This window comes from Hylobates moloch, unplaced genomic scaffold (assembly GCF_009828535.3).
Source record: "Hylobates moloch isolate HMO894 unplaced genomic scaffold, HMol_V3 SCAFFOLD_5, whole genome shotgun sequence".
NCBI classification, from domain to species: Eukaryota; Metazoa; Chordata; class Mammalia; order Primates; family Hylobatidae; genus Hylobates; species Hylobates moloch.
The window spans coordinates 50,122,214-50,142,738 of NW_026652280.1; the positions used below are offsets into that span (position 1 = coordinate 50,122,214).

At 32.6% G+C, this 20,525-nt stretch overlaps 1 long non-coding RNA gene across 1 annotated transcript in view; it reads left to right on the forward strand.

The window, feature by feature from the left end:
* Positions 1 to 20,525, forward strand: part of LOC131383422 (uncharacterized) — a 44,558-nt gene that overhangs the window by 15,349 nt on the left and 8,684 nt on the right. The window contains exons 2-3 of the long non-coding RNA XR_009213429.1: positions 6,767 to 6,847; positions 19,859 to 20,053. This is a non-coding gene — a long non-coding RNA (uncharacterized LOC131383422). The remainder of the gene's footprint in view (positions 1 to 6,766; positions 6,848 to 19,858; positions 20,054 to 20,525) is intronic.

Below are 20,525 nucleotides of genomic sequence, written 5' to 3' on the forward strand. Positions count from 1 at the left end.
TGTTAAATAGATATTATTTGAAGCCTCATTTTACAGATGAGGACATTAAGACACAAAATGTAAGTGACTTGAAGTTCTTTCATTGTGTGTGGTAGTCTGGTTCTAGTAACTGTGTTTTTCAGCTGTATCCTTACTGGCAAATCCAAACTAGTCAAAATAAAATTGTACCTAGGGCTGACTAATGAAACACCTTCTGGACCTAGAGATGCAGAAGGTTATTCCATAGCTATGTTGCTCTTTAAGTGGATTTTGGGCCACTGAAATGACTACCAAAAAATTTGGCAAGACTGAGTCTTCTCATTGCATTTCTCCCATTCTATAAAATTTCTTAAGTTGCAGCTCCTCTTGTAACTCTTTTCCTCATCCAGATTTATATAATCATTAATATAAATTAATGACTAAAATTCCAAATCCTTTCAATTTTGACAGCCCACGAAGATTATCTTGACCATTATCATTACCAATTATCAGCAGAAACCCACTAATTAAACATATATACATACATATTTATATACGCATAATTCACCAACATCTAATTTCTTTATTTTTAGACCTTAAATATTGAATTCTGGCTTACCAACTGTTTATCTGAAAAAGACATATTCAAGATTGGCCAAAAAGTTCACACCATTTCCCTGCCCTTGTTTATAGCAAAGATTGCTATTTAGTCATAACACTTATTTTCATGAAGTCTATATAAATCTTCTAACTGTGTCTCAACGTAACATTCCCGGGAGTTCTGTCAATGACTAAGAATTGGTACAGGAATTTAAATTCTCTTGCTCTGACTACTTATTCTATTCTTCTCAATGGCAAGACCTTGGTGCCACCTCCACTGGAAAGGTGCAAATAAAGCTTATTAGCAACTCCTATAACATCTTTAGAATCTGCATGTGGCAAGGCAGTTCCTTACAATGCTGAGTCATTGGCAGCAGCGATTCCAGGCTTTAGATCTTAACTGCTACTAATGAAAATTCTTTAGGGCTTTCGGTGACCTCTGCCTAGGTCTTTGAACATCTCTCATCTCTTAGTGTTTATTTCTAAATAGCATCTCTTTGAGAAGGAAGATGGGAACAGAATACCTAACAACTCACTCTAGAGAGTGAGTCTTTGCCTTACAGTCTCATGGTGTCAGCACTAAATTTACTTTCTGGTGCTTGCAAGTGACTACTTACCAATTTTAGACTTAAATGTGTGCATTATTTATTTCTAAAAACAGAGGGGATTCTCTTTCATCATCATGTACATTTGAATTTGCTCCTCTGTGTGGGTGAGCAAAGGTTGAAATTAAAGCTAGGAGTTTGAAGAATTACATACAACCTTACCTATGCTCAGACCTGTCTATATCATTCATCATATTTGGTAAAACATAATTTAAGAGTTACTATTTTCAGGTTAACTATGGTTTATGAAACTCTTTTAGTAGATTAAGAACTTTTTGTTTGCTTTATTTTGTACTTAGGACAATTTTTGTTAGCTTTATTTTTAAGATATGTGTTTATTTATTTTAATAATTCATCCGGGGAACTTTGGTCATTTTAAAGTTAAAGTACTTTACCCTTGAATTTTTTCTTTTCTCTAGGGAAAATATAAAAATAATACATTATAATTATTAACCACCGTTATGAAGTAATAGTTATTAATTTAAGTAAGTCTTGAAATTTATGTGCACCTTTATCAAAAACAAATTTTTATACTAAGGCAATACATAAAATACAAAATGCTTGCAAAGATAGTATTAGAAATTGTGCCAGCTTGCTGTTTAATATTGCTTAAATTAACTCATGGCATTATGACTGGCATCATTGTTGCCAATCATATTGACTGTAGAAAAACTTACAAAAAGGCACAGGACATTTTTCTCTTTGAAGGAATATACCTGCTTATGATAAAAATCATTCGGGACTTTGTATCATAATAGGAAGTGTCCAGTTGGGTTCAGACATATGAGAAAGGAATTGATCTACAAGCACAATCACACGAAATGTGTATTCTAGTTTGGAGAAAATTAATATTTAATTCTTAAAAATTTAAATATTAAATTAAATGTTAATTTAATATTTAATTCTTGCTGTGTTTGTGATTGTGGGAACTGCCTAATATATGAATATTTTTAAACCTCTCTTGCACTTCTTTAGGGAACAAGCTTCATGTTACCAGGTAGTGGCCTCCTCCTATGCTTGAAGGCCAGGCACAATCTATTGTCTTCCGAAGTCCAATCCTTCCTTACTAGTCATGCTTCCTGAAAGCTGTGGTGAAGATATCACCAATGCCTCTGAATGGTAGTCAAAATAAAATAACTACAAGGAAACTAGTAAAATAAACACATATAACTCTTTATATACCTATCCCTTTTATGTCATACATAGACTTTTATGCAATTAAATTTTTATTAAATATCTGAGGAATTATCAATGATTACTTATTTTGAATAAATTTAATTTATAAACATTATTATCACTAAATATTTGTTTCTCGTGTTTAAATATATACTCCAGTGGTCTTGAGAAGATTAAACAAGAAAACATTTTATATGCACAAAATAAAAGAAGAGCTGTGTACTCTAGTTTGGAGAAAATATATTAGCTTTTAATATTTCTCAATTTACATTTCCTAAAAGCAATGTGTATATATGCTTATTTAACAAATATTACAGAATCAATTATGTCTAACATACTTTGTGATCTCAGCACTGGTCCAGGAAGAAATATAACTTACATTAAAGATAGTTTGCTGGACATTGAAAGAGGGTTTTATTATCTAATTTATATCTGGTTTTCTGGGGAAAAAAATATGCTTTCAAATATAGTTTGCCTTCTTTCTTGTAGTTCCATCATATAATTATCTGCCAATTTAAAAACTGCATACCATGGAATTAATTATGGAAATTTTAAAAGCTGATTATAGACAGATTAAAAAACAAGATTATTTTCTAGTAAGATTATTTTATAAGTAAGATAGAGATTCCTAATTGCTGGACAGCTGTCACCATTAGGATTTATTCAAACAGCTCAGCAGCCAAAGCCAAAAAGCAAAAACAACAGCTGCAAACTATACCTCTCCCCCACCCCTCCAACACACACACACTCTCACTCAAACATATTTATAATAGATTATTCCAAATTATTCAAGGATGCTATTTCTCAAACCAGCCACACATTAGAATCCACAAAAGGAACTTTTACAATAAATCAGTGTGTGAAGTCCACTCCATACCAACTAAGTCCAATTATTTGAAGATGGTCCCAGGAGTCAGTTTTTATTCAAAGCTCTCTAAGGTGTTTCTAATATGATGTCAGAGTAGAGAATTTAGATCTATTGTGAGTGGGTGAGCAATGGTTGAAATTAAAGCAGGGAGTTCACAGAATTACTCTTACTCAAAGCAGGTTCCACTAACCATCAGTGTCAGCATTACCTGGGCTATTTACTTATTTATATTAGGGGTGTGTGTGTAGTTATAAATCATTAAAATGTGGACTATTACTGCTTTAATCCTATCCTTTAAGAAACTGGACTTGCCATTATCCTTTTTATTTGTTCAGGTTAACTATGTTTTATGAAACTCTTTTAGTGGATTAAGAACATTAGGATTTATTCAAACAGCTGAGCAGCCCAAGCCAAACAACAAAAACAATAGCTGCAAACTACACCTCTCCCCACCACCATACATACACACATACTCGAACGTATTTATAACAGATTATTCCAAATTATTCAAGAATGCTATTTCTCAAACCAGCCACACGTTAGAATCCACAAAAGGAACTTTTACAATAAATCAGTGTGTGAAGTCCACGCCATACCAACTAAATCCAATATTTGAAGATGGTCCTAGGAGTCAATTTTTATTCAAAGCTCTCTAAGGTGTATTCCCTATATGTTCTCTCCACTTTTTACTCAGTAATCAACAAATAGCTTCTGTTTTGCAATGAATAATACACCTATTATTTTCTTCAGTGAAGCTTTCTGAACAGATTTATTTCTAAAAGTTTTCTGATTTTTTAATAAAATAAAGCCAATATTTCCATGTATTACATTTCCTTATTATTGATTTGATTGTTGAATATTATTACTAACTCATCTGATGAAAAATATATTAGAACCTCAGTTAAAACTCAGGTAGAGTTATTTCACAATTGTGTAAAGGTTTTCTTTACCAATACATATTTTCTGGAAAATCAAATAGCATCAGAAAAATAATGCATTTCAATCACAGAACACTGGCCTATTTCATTATTTAAGATCACAAAAGGACAAATGTGCTATGTTAAATATCTCACTTAAGAAGGAAATTAGCAGATAATACCAAGGAGTATAACAAATTAACTAAAAATTTAATGTCTACTTACATCAAATTCCTGTTGCACAGATGACAGTATTTTTGAATTTTACGTTTCCAAGATTATTTTATTCAAAGGTTTTTCAATATGTATTTTGATCAATGTTGCAGTGTCATGAAAATAATTGGCAGTCTTATTTTCTGAAACATTGTACCTCAAAAGCCTGCTGCTTCTTGTTCAATTTTCCTGAATTAGTAAATCTTTTTAAGTCTATAAAATTTATCTCATGAGACCAGGCACGGTGGCTCATGCCTGTCATACCAGCACTTTAGGAGGCCAAGGCAGGCGGATCACTTGAGGTCAGGAGTTCGAGATAAGCCTGGCCAACATGGTGAAACCCTGTTTCAACTAAAAATACAAAAATTATCAGGGCATAGTGGTGGGTGCCTGTAGTCCCAGCTATGCAGAAGACTTGAGGCAGGAGAATCTCGAACCTAGGAGGCAGAGGTTGCAGTGAGCCGAGATTGTGCCACTGCACTCCAGCCTGGGCAACAGTGTGAGACTCAGTCTCAAAAAACAAACGCACAAACAAGCAAAAAAACCAAAAAACTCTTAAGATAATGTTTGATATATTTGGATATCTGTCATCAAATGGCCCTAATGACTTGTTAAAATTAAGAGCGACATAGGAAAAGGTAAGAGAAGAAAAGCATGACCAAGACTGGGGGCTGATGCAGGTAATCAGGATGGTGCAGTCTGTGCTGTCCCTGTGCCTTTACAAATTCTCCCTAGATAGCAGGTGTTCAGAAGGTGAGGGCGAAAGAGTTATTTTCTAGTCTGATCCTTTTTTGTTTGTTTCCAAAACAAGACTGTAACAGTTCCTTTATGTAATTGTAGACATAAGTTACCTATGTCTACAATTGTAATGAATTTCTGTTAAGGTTTACAAGCTTTTTTTTCTTTTTTCACAATAACCAATGACAAACGCCCACACTGGTCTTTTGCAAAGAACAAGAATTTCACATCTTCAATTAAACAGGCAGCCATTATGAAAGTTACCATATTAGTCTACAACTGCATCAAAATCAACATTTGCATTGCGTATTAATTAGTGTATCAATTAAGTTACTGCAACAAAAAGACCTACAGCTTTAATAGCTCAGATAAAACAGAACTTTATCTTCCTCTCCCGCACAACTATCCAGAGGAAAAGGGGAGGTGTTGGTGGTTAGGCTGCTCTGAACCACAAGGTAACCAAGTCTTCAGTTCTTTTCATCTGATTTCTGACATCTTCTAGGGGTATTTCATAGGAACTGAACTGGTTCCTATGCACTAAATTTCAGTTCAGTTTCCAGTAGGAACAGTCAATTTCCCAGTTAAGGGTGTGGTACAGCAGTTGCTCACAATTCACCTTGGACTTGCGAGAGCTTAGTCACAGGTATATCAGGAACACCTTCTAAAACTTTCCACCTTAATTTTCAAAAGAGACTGAGTAAATGTAGTCTCCTAACTGACTGTTGTGTACCTTGTTAAAATGTGAGGGTGTTTCATTATAAAATGAAGAACAATATGGATACTGAGTGACAATTACCATTCCTTCACATACATATATACTTAGTATGAAACTACTACATGGCATAAATCATTGGTTCATTTCAGATGTGTTTCTTTCTAAATTTTCACTCCTAAGCTAGTCAAGGTAGTGTCCTCATTGCTAGCCAGTGAGAACTCTAGAGCATTTCTTTGTAGCATGTTCATCCTAAAAACCTTTCTGAGTTGAAATTAAAATTAAACTGCCCAGGAACCTAATGATGCTTACTCTGTGCTTGCCTTCTACATTGAATAGCTGGTTATGTTTAGCAATTTTTGTCTTACATTTTTCAGAATTCTCTTTATTTAAATGGCTTCTTTGCACATCTTAGTTGTCATTTAGTTTTCATTTCTGCTTTGAAATATTGTTTTTTATCCCTTTGTCTTTTTTTCCCACAACTTTGCTAATTATAGACTTTAAAACAGAAAATGGTTCAACTGGATTATTGGTTCACTCTAGACTCAAGCAGAAAGATTTTTAAAATAAATTTGTTGTTTACTTTAATGCCAAAAGACAACTCTACTAGGTAACTGGTTTTAAACACACACCAAAATGTAAATACAAATTGTTATGTCAACAAAGCAACTTAGAATATAATAACACCTTCAAAGTTCATTAAAACAATAAAACTCTTTGAGCCTTTTATCAGTCACCACTAGATGACAGGGTACTAAAATTATCTGTATCATTTCTTCTTTGATAATGAACTTTTTATTATTCTTTATCTTGTATATCCTTTGTCTTGTGTAATCCAATAGAAAATATGTATACACTTTTGCGGAAAAGATATCATTTCTGATTATTTGTCTTTAACAATTTACTTATTATGGAATTTCTAACTTCTCATAATATCAGAAACACCTTCTAAAACTTTTCACTGTAATTTTCATTCAAGGAAACAGAACATTAATTGAGCAGCTATCATGTGTTAGGAGAACCTATCCTCGGGAATTCATAATCAAAAGAAGAACATGAGGTAAAAATGATATCAATTAAAAAGGTAAAATTGTGCTATGAGCAGGTTGTAAAAGCAATGCAGAAGATGGGAACATAATCCTTTGATGTGATACAATGAGAATGCACTTTACCTCTGTGGTTTTTCTCTTTCCCCCCAATAAAAATATAACCCCTGTTTAATCATGATTAAAACATCAGGTAAATCCCAAATGAGAGCTATTTTACAAAATACCTGCCCAGCATTTCTCAAAACTGCTAAGATGATCAAACACAATGAATGTCTGAGCAACTGTCACAGCCAAGTTGATATGAGAATGCAACATAGGAGTAGCAGAAAAGAAGAATCTGAGATAATCTTTGGGTTGACTTTTTAAAGAAAAATGGAAGCTATGCTGACTAACAAACAGGAAAGGAATACAAGGTATTTCAGGCTAAGGCAAAAGAATTAGCAATGCTCTAGATATATGGAAAAACACAGCATGTTCATGGGACTTAAAACAGTTTCCCATGGCTAAAGAAAAGGTCCCATATGGCTATGATAAAATATAATGCTGGAATGTTATACAGGGGCCAGATGATAGCCGTCTGTGTTGGGCTATGAGATATCAATTATTTTTCTGAATTCCATGGAGAAATTTAACTTGGAAACCCCAGGGGACCCACATATACAGATTTCATTTATTTCTATGAAGAATGCATCAGGTATGTGGAGGAGATTAAAGACAAAGTGACCAATAGGGAGGCTATTGATATAATTCAGGTAAAAGAAAATGTGACCTCAATTCTATCAATGGCTTGAGGTAAGGGGGAGACCGGCAGATATTTTCTCAAATCAGTAGCAGTATTTTTTGAGCAGCTGGTTTTAAAAGAAAATAAGAGAGGATAATCTTGGGCATTTTTCAGGCATAACTGAGTGGGTTGAGGAAGCTGCTATTAACTGATATAAGGAATGAAGGAGAAACTAAAAGTTTGGCGACAATAAACTGATATATTCTATTTTAGAATGTAGTATGGTGTCATCAAACTAGTGACAAGTTTGAAGGTAACCATATGTGACTTCTGGTTATAAAATTTACTAGTTCTGAAATCTTGGGAATGTTCTAAACTGCACATTTTGCATCTGTAAAATGGAAAGGCTATCACTACAGAGTATTCATGAGGCTAACAAATAATACATGCTTAATGTCAACTCAGTGTTTTCCATATCAGAAGCAAGCAATAAATAGTCATGGTATAGTTTGACTGAGTCCCCACCCAAATCTCATCTTGAATTGTAGCTCCCATAATCCCCACGTGTCATGGGAGGGACCTGGTGGGAGGTAATTGAATCATGGTGGTGTATTATTCCCATGCTGTTCTTGTCATAGTGAATACATCTCATGACATCTGATGGTTTTATTAATATAAAGCACAGTTCCCCTGCACATGATCTCTCACCTGCTTCCATGTAAGACGTGCCTTTGCTCCTCCTTTGGCTTCCACCATGATTGTGAGGCCTCACCAGTCTTGTGGAACTGTGAATCCATTAAACCTTTTTTTTTTTTTTAATAAATTACTCATGTTGGGTATGTCTTTATTAGCAGCCTGAGAACAGACTAATACAAGCAGTAAATATCATTTTCATTTTATCATTATTCAGATATGTTAAATTAGCCATATCAGCAAGACATGTAAGCGAGTCAAAGTTCAAGAGTAAGTGAACTATAAAAATTATCAGTGTGAGTCACTAAAATTAAAGCCATGGGAGTAAATGTAACTTTAGGAGATTATCCTATCTCTTAAGAACTTTTAACCCTAAGAATTCTCAGCAAACTTTAGGTAAATCCTGCCTCTAATCCTGTCTTATCTCAATTCAGGTTTTATTGCTGTCTTTTCATGTAATTGCTTGTATATAGTATGTGAAGAGGTGAAAGTAGTTTAGGAACTTCAAGTGAAGATTAAGGTAAACTAGTTTTCCCAGTAGCTTATCTGACATTCTCACAATTCCACTATCATTCTGCCATAATGTCTCTTTAGTGCCTGTAGCTTAATCCAGTGAGCAGTTTTTCCAGTCTTTTACTTACTTGAATTCTTAAAAGCAGTTACTACTGCTAACTAGATTCTTTTTGTAAATACTCTTTTATCTTCCCTTCTGAGACAACCAACAATCAGAGTTTTCCATTATCCCTTCTCTCTCCTCAGTTTTCATGGCAGGATCAATACAAGCATCAAAATGTAGAATTTATTAAGGTTTACTCCTAAACTCTCTACATATTTCATTGTACAGGAGTTTAAAATTTGTATCTCTGGTAGGAACTGTCTATTCACTATCTCCATTTAGATAGCCCCATCACACATGAAATGTGGTCAGACAGTTCCTATTCTTGGCCCAAGCTGGAAAATCCAAGTTATGTTTCTTCTAATCTCCATATTGTATATACCAATATTTCCTAATGCTCTTTGCCTCCTATCTCTGAAATCCAAATAATTCTTCCTAAATCTACTTAATTCCCCTTAATTTAAAAAAATGCTTGAAATATATAAATTTAAGAACTTAGAAAGTTTGTATATATTCCACTTTCAGGTTATTCAATTATTAATATGTTACATTACATTGTCACAGTCAATGAACCAATAATGATACATTATCATTAACTGAAGTCTATGCTTTGTTCAAATTGCCTTTTTTTGCCTTTTTAGTTTCAAGGTAACATATTGTGTTTAGTCTCCTTAGATCCCTCTTAGCTGTGCTAGTTGCTGAGAATTTCCTTGCTTTCGATGACCTTGACAATTCTGAGGAGTACTGCTCCAGCATTTTGGGGAATATTTCTCAGTTGGGACTTGTCTGATGTTTCAATTACCTTTATACAGGGATTATGTGATGTTTCCTTTGGGCAAGGGGGATGCTCAGAGGCAAAATATCAGTCTCATCCCATCATATCAAGGACACATATTAATAACAAAACTTATCAATGTTTATGTCAACCATTGTCACCTGGTTAAATTAGTGTTTGTTTCATTTTTCTGCTGTAGAATTATTCTTTTTCTTTCTCCTTTTTCATATTGTGCTGTTTGGAAGGAAGTTGCCATGTGCAGCCTACATGTAAAGAATGAAGAGTAATGCTCCCACTTGTTTAGGGTAGAGTCTTTATATACGTTGTTTGTAATTCTTCTGCATGTGAAATTTGTCTCTTCTTGTCCATTTTCTTATTTAATTGTTTATTTTATCACTATAGATTCAAGGGTATTTATTTTATAATTTGGCCTCTATGTACTATTATATTAATGCTATTGTTTAAATTATCCCAGCTTTGGTCACTGGAGCTCTTTCTGTTGGCTACTGTGTCCTTTTGACATAACCCATCATTGTCTTTTCTTTGAGAACTTCTTACTCTGTCATTAAAAGATGTTCCAGTCCAGGCGCAGTGGCTAACACCTGTAGTCCAGCACTTTGGGAGGCTGAGGTGGATGATCACCTGAGTTCGGGAGTTTGAGATCAGCCTGGCCAACATGGTGAAACCCTATCTTTACTAAAATTACAAAAATTAGCCAGCCATTGTGACAGGCACCTCTAATCTCAACTACTAGGGAGGCTGAGTAAGGAGAACCGCTTGAACCTGGGAGGCGGAGGTTTCAGTGAGCTGAGATCACCCTACTGCATTCCAGCCTGGGTGATAGAGTGAGACCTTGTCTCAAAAAAAAAAAAAAAAGATGTTCCAGGCCTATCTTATATATTTCTTGACACAGTTGGTTAACAATCCAAATTTCCCTGTTTCCTTTTATTGGAGAATGGTGTTAGAAATCAACATCTGGGTCTAAGGGTGTTTTTTGCTACTGTAATGTCATAGCTTCTAGGCCCTCTCAGTGAACAGAGCAAGGCAATATATGTGTTTATACTACCTCGTGTGTGTACTTCTATCTGTAAATGTTTCTACACGTACCATGGCGCATTATAATCTTAGCATGAGTTCTAATTGGAGTCTCCATCTCTAATCCATTACCATGTGGATAATTCAAGCCTCCTCCTCTTTCTTACCTATAAATTCTCACTGCAATAGTGTGTAACCTGGCTCCCATCAGCTATGATCCATTTATTCAATTGTTCAACCCCAAGATGCAGGTATAGCAGCATAAGAATTGTCAGCTCCTGCCTGTAATCCCAGCACTTTGGGAGGCCGAGGTGGGTGGATCACTAGGTCAGGAGATCGAGACCACGGTGAAACCCCGTCTCTACTAAAAATACAAAAAATTAGCCAGGCGTGGTGGCGGGTGCCTGTAGTCCCAGCTACTCTGGAGGCTGAGACAGGAGAATGGCGTGAACCCGGGAGGCGGAGCTTGCAGTGAGCCAAGATCGCACCACTGCACTCCAGCCTGGGGGACAGAGCGAGACTCAGTCTCGAAAAAAAAAAAAAAGAATTGTCAGCTCCTGCCCCTGGGATTAAACTTTATCAACTAGAGTACAGTGATTGTGTATGGTTTCCCCCCTTTAGTTTTACAGACTCACTAATTTGTAAAGTTTTAGTTTAGCACACCTCCTTCCATTCACCTCACCAGTAAGATTTTGTATATTTGTAGTAAAGTTAGATACCTTTTTTTGCAGTTTGCATCCCATTCTGGGAACCCCTAACCAGTTAAATAACTTTAAGAAATTGTATACATTAAGACACTCTGTGCTATAAAGTTATATGGATTTTGAAAAAAATACACAGTATCATGTATCCACCCTTACAATATTATATGGAAAATTTTACCACCCTAAAATCTCCCCTATGCTTCAACTATTCAATTCCTCTGAATCTCTGCAGCCACTGTTTTATTTGCAATCTCTATGATTTTGCCTTTTCCAGAATGTCATATAAATGGAAATGTAGAATATATTATCTTTTCAGACTGGCTTCTTTCACTTACCAATATATGTTTAAACTTTATCCATATCTTCACATCGCTTGATATCACATTTCTTTTTATCATTGAATAATATTTCATTATACAAATATAGCACAATTTATTTATCCATCCGCCTACTGAAGGACATCTTGGTTGCTTTTTCAAGTTGTTTTTCACCTTGTAACCCAAGTATCTTTTCAGGATGAAAATCCCATGCAGTCATGACCACTCCTATATCATCCCACTATTGTGACTAAAAATATCTATTCTCTGTTCTTAGCTTCCAGGCTCCAAACTATTATAGTAATTTTTTTAACTTAAATGTCTGTGTTTCTCTGCTCTTACAAGATTATTTGCTCCTTATGAGTAGTTACAATATAAATTTTATATCTTAACAATTTTTTTCTTAAATTAATCCAAATTCATTTAGAAATGTGAAGCACCATTTCTGTTTAGATCTATTAGCACAAAGTAAAAGCAAGCAAACTAAAAACACACTGAGTCCAAATATGTTTATATGGGATTGTCTTTGTGGCTATTTTATGAGACTATGTTGTTCCTCCTTATAATGATGACATAACTTATTTTCTGCAGTTCTTATGTTAAAATTTTAAATATTTGACCCCCCTAAAACTGCATTTGGTGAAGAGAAAATAGGAATTGAGGAGGAGTTAAAGATGATTTTTTAATCTGTAAAATTTAACATGGTATCATATTACATCCTAAAACCAAATGGAAAAATTGAATGAGAGCTGGATTTTTTTGACATCACCTCATTGTGTATCTTTAGAACATGAAAATAGTAGCTTTAACTAAACTATTCTTAAACTATATTTTCCCCAGAGAATATAAACACTTTTCAGGCTGCTTATTATATTTGATGATTATAATTCCATCAGTTTGACTAATTAAATTTTAGTTAAATTGAGATAATGTTTTGGTCTTTGTGATAAAAAGAAATTTAAGTAGCAAATACTTTCTCTCACTTCTTTTGAAAATCTAAACTGAGATCAACTACAAAGAATTATTGCAAAATTATTTTATTGTAATGTTTAGATCAAATGCTTCTGAGTAAATAAGTGGCTTTAATGCCATGTTTTGCAATACTTGTTAAGTATTGATAAAATAAATTCATTTCCTCATGGAGAATTCTTTGTACATGTTCATGTCAAATTACAATTTTCTATAAATCTTACATCACAGAAAATATTTATAGTTTCTCTGGAATATATTTTTTTTCTAAATCTCTGTGACTTGTATAAAAGATTACTAAAATCAGATGAGAGACACCTGAGGATTTCAAGAATAAGCAAGGATAAAATTGTGATAATTTCATCACCAGTTAAAAATCTAGCCTGGGTCATCACTATAATTTACTGTTTTCCCAAAGTGTTATTAAAGTACCATTTTGAGTGCTCTTTATAATTAGAATTCATTAGTGATTCCAAATATACATATATTGGTCACTAACAAGTCAAATGATTATCTTGGTAGAATTAATAAAAATGAATAATATTATTTGTTATGAAACCTATTATAACATTGTAGAGTGAAGAAAGCATTTTTAAATGGGAAACTTAAGAAGCCATAATTTTGATATTTTAAAATGTCTTGTTCAATTTCTCATAAATGGAAGTTCCAAGGAAATTGTACTACAGACAACTTATGGGCAGACAAGAGAGGGTTTGGACAAATAGATATTTCACTGAAGAGGATTCTTACAAGTGTAATGATTTAGCTAAGTGAAAAAAAAAATAGTTAAATTCCCAGATTTAAGGAGACTAGGAATTTGTAAGTATAAAACATGAATCTGGAAATAATTCCAAGGAGACCTGAAAAGATAATTCCAGAAGGTCAAATGTCATAGATAATATTTGGGGAAATATATATAAAGCCTTAAGACTTCCATACAGTGAAGTTCTTGGCCTTACCCTGCATTCATTATCATTTATGGCCATTTATTATTTCACTCTTGTAAGACAGTACATGCTAGATAAAAGATTTTAGAAAAATCAGAAAATACTCTTATTTGGTAAATGAACTTGAAACAGCAAGCAAAATATAAGATACTTAGTTCAATGATAAGGAAAACTAAAAAAATGCTATCTAAGTCAGATAGAAAGTGTCATCGAGAGGTCAGACATTAAGTCAGGAAACGATAATTCAGTCAACACAAGCTGATCTGGACCACAACATAATCTTAAGTAAAGCTGGAAAATTATAGCTGTCTGCTCTTGGCTACTTTTATACTATCCTATGGAAAGCTAGAGTAGAATCTTATACCTGAGAAGAACTGAGAACAGTTGGTTAAGCGAGGCAAGTACAGGGAGTCTGAGTGAAGATGGACCATGTTAACAGAAATGTTTCTGTATATTTAGGCTATGACATGCAGACTTACAGACAGATATATGCCTAAAACATATGTGATTCATTGTCTGTGGAAGTAAAAACTCTATAGCCAAAACAAAATAAATTACTGAAATATATTTTCCTTTAAAAAATAATGAAAGTATTTAAATTCCTTGTAGGTTTTTTATATTTCACTGTCATACACATTTCTGTTAAGGGTGGAGCATGGCCAATAAATAAATAAATAAATAAATAAATAAATAAATAAATAAATAGGGGATCAGGACCTTTGTGGGAATCTTCTAAAATTGGATACATCTGGTGCGTTTTTTGTGAAGCTGATGGCAATTTTCATCTAATGAGTGGATCTCTTACACATCCCGTGTTCATCAAAGAAGGAGATTTTATGTGGGAAAGTCTTCTGAGAACAAAGCAGAAAAAACACTGATAAGAATTACTGAACATCAAAGTGTGGCTCACTGCATTGATTCCAATGTAAGCAATATTTCTTTTCAGTTATTCTCATCCCTAGGGCCATAATTAGTTAGAAGGAAAAACACTTTAATGATACTATATTTAATTGTCACTGGAATACTTCCAATGACAATTTTTTAAAATTTTGTAATTGACAAAATCTGCCAATAATTTTTTACATGCTTTCTTATGAAATTCCTGTACATTATGTAAAAATATAGTTAAAATATATTTGATCAAACCATATTATAAAATATGGATTGTAATTACAGTTAATCCTCTTCTTCTATCTTATAAATATTAAACATTTTTCACCTACTGTTAACTAAAAATAGAATCACATGCTAACTGCCAAACCAATTTGTCTTAGCCGTATGTATTTTAACTTTCATTGAATTCATAGGGAAAATTTGATAGTGAGATGAGAATTTAGTGGAGTTGTCTCTTATTGCTTTAGCAATGATTATTAGTATTTCCCCAAAGAAAAACAGCACATTTGTATATGTTTAACTAATAATACCACGCATTTTATACTTCACAAATAGCACAATTTTTAAAAAATTACATCATTGCTCATTAAATGGGAAAGACTAGTATCTTCTTTTTATAACTTATATAAGTGGATATATTAATTACATCTTCATCATTGGATGTTAACCTTTCATAAAATATTACTATTTAATCTTTTCTAAGTATTCAGTTATTTTTTCCAAATGTTTTTCATAATATACCTCTAAAGGTTTTGCTATGTTTACATAAATTGAAGAAAATGAAGTTGTACTATTTCTAAGAAAAAGCATGTCTGATTTCACTAATTCATTTGACATCGAGATAAACTTTGCTAAAAAGAAAACACACACTTTCATAAATTGAATAAATGAAATCTGAATGTCGTTGTCGTTGACTAACATATTAAAGTCAATGAAGTTGTATTTAAAATATTGTATTGCCAAAGATGTATTGAAATTAACACTGTGCTTCATTTTTTCTACCTTTTTCTTAGTATATTCATTCAAAAGAGGTACCTCTAAGTGAAAAGAAAAACAGGTATAAGTAATAGACATTTGAGAAGTCGGTAAAGCAATTTGCATGCTTTTCAGAAATTGTAAAAATAAATGCCTCTAAATGACTCAATAAAACATAGTTTGCATGTTGGTTCAGTTGTTTTTAACAAATTTATATCAAAATTTAGTAAGTTGTCAAGCGATAGATTTTTTAAAATAATTTTTGCTGATAATTTCCATGTGATTTTGAACACATAAGTGAGAAAGAATTTAAATAACTGTGTGACATTGATTTAGCAAAACACTCTCTTTGTGAATGACGTTTGCTCTGAGAATACCAGTCATAAAAGGATCACTGAAGCAAATGCAACAATATTCCAACAGTAGGATTCAGTAACCATCAATGAGGGCATATATATATGCACATTACATATATAAACTTATTTATTTTTGTAAATATATAATATTTATATATAAATATATACATGTACGTATATGAATACTCAAAATATACTATATATAGTATAGACATATATGTAGTATATACATATGAATTTGTATACACACATACAGTCAGGGAGAGGGTTTTGTAAAGTAATTTTCTGTTTATCAAAAACAATTATCAAAAGCATTTCCCTGTCATTCATGACTTAAAATGAGATTCTTAGCAGCTTCAGAATATTCTGAAGCTGCTAAGAATCAATATATCTTATTGATATATATATATAATCTATTAAATAATTTTTTAAGGGCAGACATTTAGACAATTCCAATTTTTGAAATATTATAACCCATATCATATTATTTCATTAAGGTAGAAATAATCATGTGGCATCAAAATATATTAATATATTTTATATATATATCCTGAAACTTATATTCACAATAATGGCACTATATATTTCTATCACTAGAATGTGTGCATTTATTTTACCTACTCTTTGCCAGTTAGATACATAAATTGTTATTTTTAAATTTATCTTTCTTTGATAATTACTGAGGTTAAATATGCTTTCCAATTCTCTGTATTTTACTTTTTTGTTTCAAAAGATCGTATTCATTAGGCTTGAGAATTGATTATTTCCATCTTTTATCAAACCAGTAATCATTTGAATTGCATGAAAAACAACTCTGGCCATAAATATCCAAAATGTCTAATATTATATAGGATAAGGTATATTTTTGTTGTGTATCTTTAAAGGTAGATTTTTAATGGTAAAAAAGAGACACTAATGCACATATTTAAATTTATTTGACCACAGTTTAAAAACCCATCCTAATGAAAATTTAAATGCGTATGCATAAATATAAAAGTTCTAAGAGGTTTTTTTCCTGAGTGTTCCTATGTCACTAGTGAAGAATTAGGGGGTAGATAAATAATTTATTCCTCTAGAATTGCCTAGTAATACTCGAAATGTCTAATAATCCAAAAGGCAAAGATGTGCAGGACTAAATCCATTTGCACTAATTTTAGTACAAGATTGTAAATATACCTAATTAAGAGAAGGAAATAACCAGAAAATATGACAAATTAAATCTAGATGCTTAGTTTCATTTGACCTTTTTTATACTCACAAAATGTTAGGTTATATGGTATTATGTCGTTCGCTGTCTTGATGGGTCAACATCCTCTCACAGAACTTGTCTTAAATATTAATTCTTGAATGATCATTGACCCACCAAGGATTATATTAAAATGTGTAGCGGAAAGATTACTGGAAGCTGCAATTTTTTTTTTCCAGATTACTTTGTCTCTTTCGCCGGAATCAAGCCACGAATGATGTTCGTTCCCTTAAAAAACTTTCTTCTGATTTTAGTGAAATCTGTTTGTGTCTTCTCCAAAATTTGTGATGTGGCCACTCCAAAATTTGTATATGTCCCCTCCAAAATTTGTATGTTGAAGCCCTAACCCCCAGTGGGATGGTATTTTAGGAGACTGAATCTTTAGGGGTAATTAGGTTTTAGATGAGGTCATGAGGGCAGAAACCTGATAATAGAATTACTGTCCTTATAAGAAAAGAGAGACTGGAAGTCTCTCTTACTGTCATGTATGGTACAGTTAGAAGCCATCAGTCTAAAAATCAAGAAGAGGGCACTTAGCAGGAATCGACCAGCACCTTGATCTTGGACTTCCCGGCCTCCATAACTCTGTGGAATAAACGTTTGTTGTTAAACCACCAAATCTCTGGTATTTTAGTATAACAGCCTGAAATGACTAAAACAACATCTTACACTTAGTCACTAGTGTTTTACCTAAGTAACAGCAGGTATAGCTGGCAGGGTCTTCATGCTTTTGATTCTAACTTACATGCGTATTTCATTGACAATTAAACAAGCATTATTTAACTAGTCACTTAGGCATTCCTAAGGAATTTAAAGCACAATAAAAAGAACATTTAAAATATATTGGAAATTCTTTTCAAACTGATTAATGCTTTAAATTAGTTACATTGCTTCAGATTGAATTAGCATAATTTTTACATTTTTTTGCTGCAAATATTATAGATATGAAAGTGTGGTTGAAATTTATCTATTATATCTAAAAAGATATCCATTTTCAGGAAGTTATTTTAAAGATTTTCACATACATAAATTACAAAAATGCAAAAATCTTAAGTAGAATAAAATTACATGTTTAAAATGCAAAGTAATTCAATAAATTCTGGTAAACATTTAATGGAAATTACTAAATTGGTTAAGGTAACATGTGTAACATATATTACTAGAAATGTGCAATATGTTATTCTTGATTATAGTTCTTTTTCAAGATTGAAAATCATGACAATGATTAAGAATGTAAATGTGGAATAATATATAGTAGCATGTGCATATCTTCAGTGTTCCATTCCTACTCTTGTCTAGTTTTCTATTTTATTTCTTATAGTTAAATTTGTGAGAAAGCTACGTATATGGAATTAATTGTGTAGTTTATGGATACCATTAAGTAAAATGACCTTTCAATAAATAAGCTAAGATTACAGATTTCAGTCAATGGTTATCCCAAATCTACAATCTTGGCTTTCTTTACACAAAATTTTGAACAACAGAGGAAACTGGTAATAGAAAAATATGAATTATAAACTGTTTTACTGAGAGACTCATATTTATGTCAGTGAATGAAATTTACATGTTGTCTGAGGTATCTTCTAAGGGAGAAAAACACTCAAGGCCAAACAGCTTCTTTGCTCTATGACAGATTATGTAATATATTGTTAAGGAAAAATATATATACATTACTATATGTGTTCTTTATGCGTAATTTTATTTTATTAGTGACATTTGTGCAGTTTTACAACTAGACATACAGAGAGTACACCAGAGAATTAGTTCCAGGTTTATAGACAAAATTTATTTCACTGGTGAGTCATAGTGTTTTCAGGAGAGATGACGCTTAATGAGAACACATATGTTTATGCTAAATAACCTGTAACGCCAACTGAGGTGGCACAGTCACCTCAACATTAGGAAGATTGATTTTGCCTCAGTGTATCACTTTGTAACAGAAGTACCCTTCAGATAAGTTGAAAAAGTTATCAAGCATGTAGTTTAAATGAGCAGTGACGATTCCAAGAGAGGCAGGAGAATTGTATCTCGCCACTGTAAAAGCATTTCGTCTCCCAAAAAAGACAAGCAGTAATCTTTCAAGATAAAGTTGACTACATATTTTGGCTACTGTTTTCACTTTTCTTAATCTTTTGCTTGTTTAATAACATTTGCAAAGAAAATATACCTTTTTTATTTTAAGCATAAGATACATTACCAAATAGCATTATATTATGTTAGGTACTAATTGGAAGGAGTACTTAATTATCATTTTTAGGATAATGAGAATATATTCAAGAAATTCTGTGGCTTCTTCAGGTGCATTTGTTTCAAAACTAGCATTGTACATTATGTTAATTACAACTCGGCTTTTCCATAGTCTCTTTTGACAAGTGTATTGATTCACAAACTTTATTCATCAAACACTTCTCAACTCTTCAGCTTTATGTTTTTTAAACTAGTCAATCCCTTTGTTTGATCAATTTGTCTTCTGTTTCATGTCTTTGTTTAATTCTCCTCAAGTTCTACCTAAATAAATTAGATATAATATTAACATTTTCCTTTTTTCCTGAATGAATTCAGGTAATAAATCTATAGTTAAATATTTTAGCAAGTGTAATGAGATGTTTCAGAAAAAACAAATTACACATAAGAAAAATTTACAAGCATAACACCTTGTAAGTATTGAGGCAAATTGCTCAAAAATAGATTCTTCCTACTGTAGATATTGCATGTAGGAAATCTTTCTTTCCTTGAAGTTTTCCAGTAAATTTTCTTCCTAAATATATTTTTAGAGATTCAAAGGCAAATGAAAAGCAAGCACAACAGCAAGGGAGAGAGAAATATGGAGAGGAGAGAAAAGAGAAGAGGAAGATGAGAGGAGAAAACTGTGTTCTTCTAATGGAGCCTCAGAAGTCACATACAGTCACTTCTACCTCATTCTATTCCAGGAAAGCAAACAACAAAGGCTGGCCCAGAATCAAATAGAGGTAAATTAAACTGCCAAACCTCATCAAAGAGAACTAGCTAAATAATTATAGTACATATACAAGCTGCAATTCTATATAGCTATTAGAAAATGAGACTTGCTTACAAAAATTATTGTTATTAAGTGAAAAATAAAGGAGCAGAAGAGTTTATATAATATGCTACTAAGGCAAAAAAAAAAAGAATACTTACCTGAAAAAAATGTTGGAAGGAAGCTAGTAATTGTGGGTGGCCTGGGCTATGTGGAGTTGTTGGGCAGATGGAGAATGAGAGAAATCATTTTTTAAAAAATGATTTTGTTTACATGTTTTGCATTTTAATTTTTAATTCATTCTGTATCCAAAATTATTTTGTATAAATATATTATGCCAACCTGAGAAATAATTATATTAATCAGTTCCTTATGCATGGAACTTGTCTTGTACTCTGCCCTTCAACATTTTGAAGGTAGGGATAACACAGTAGCATATACAC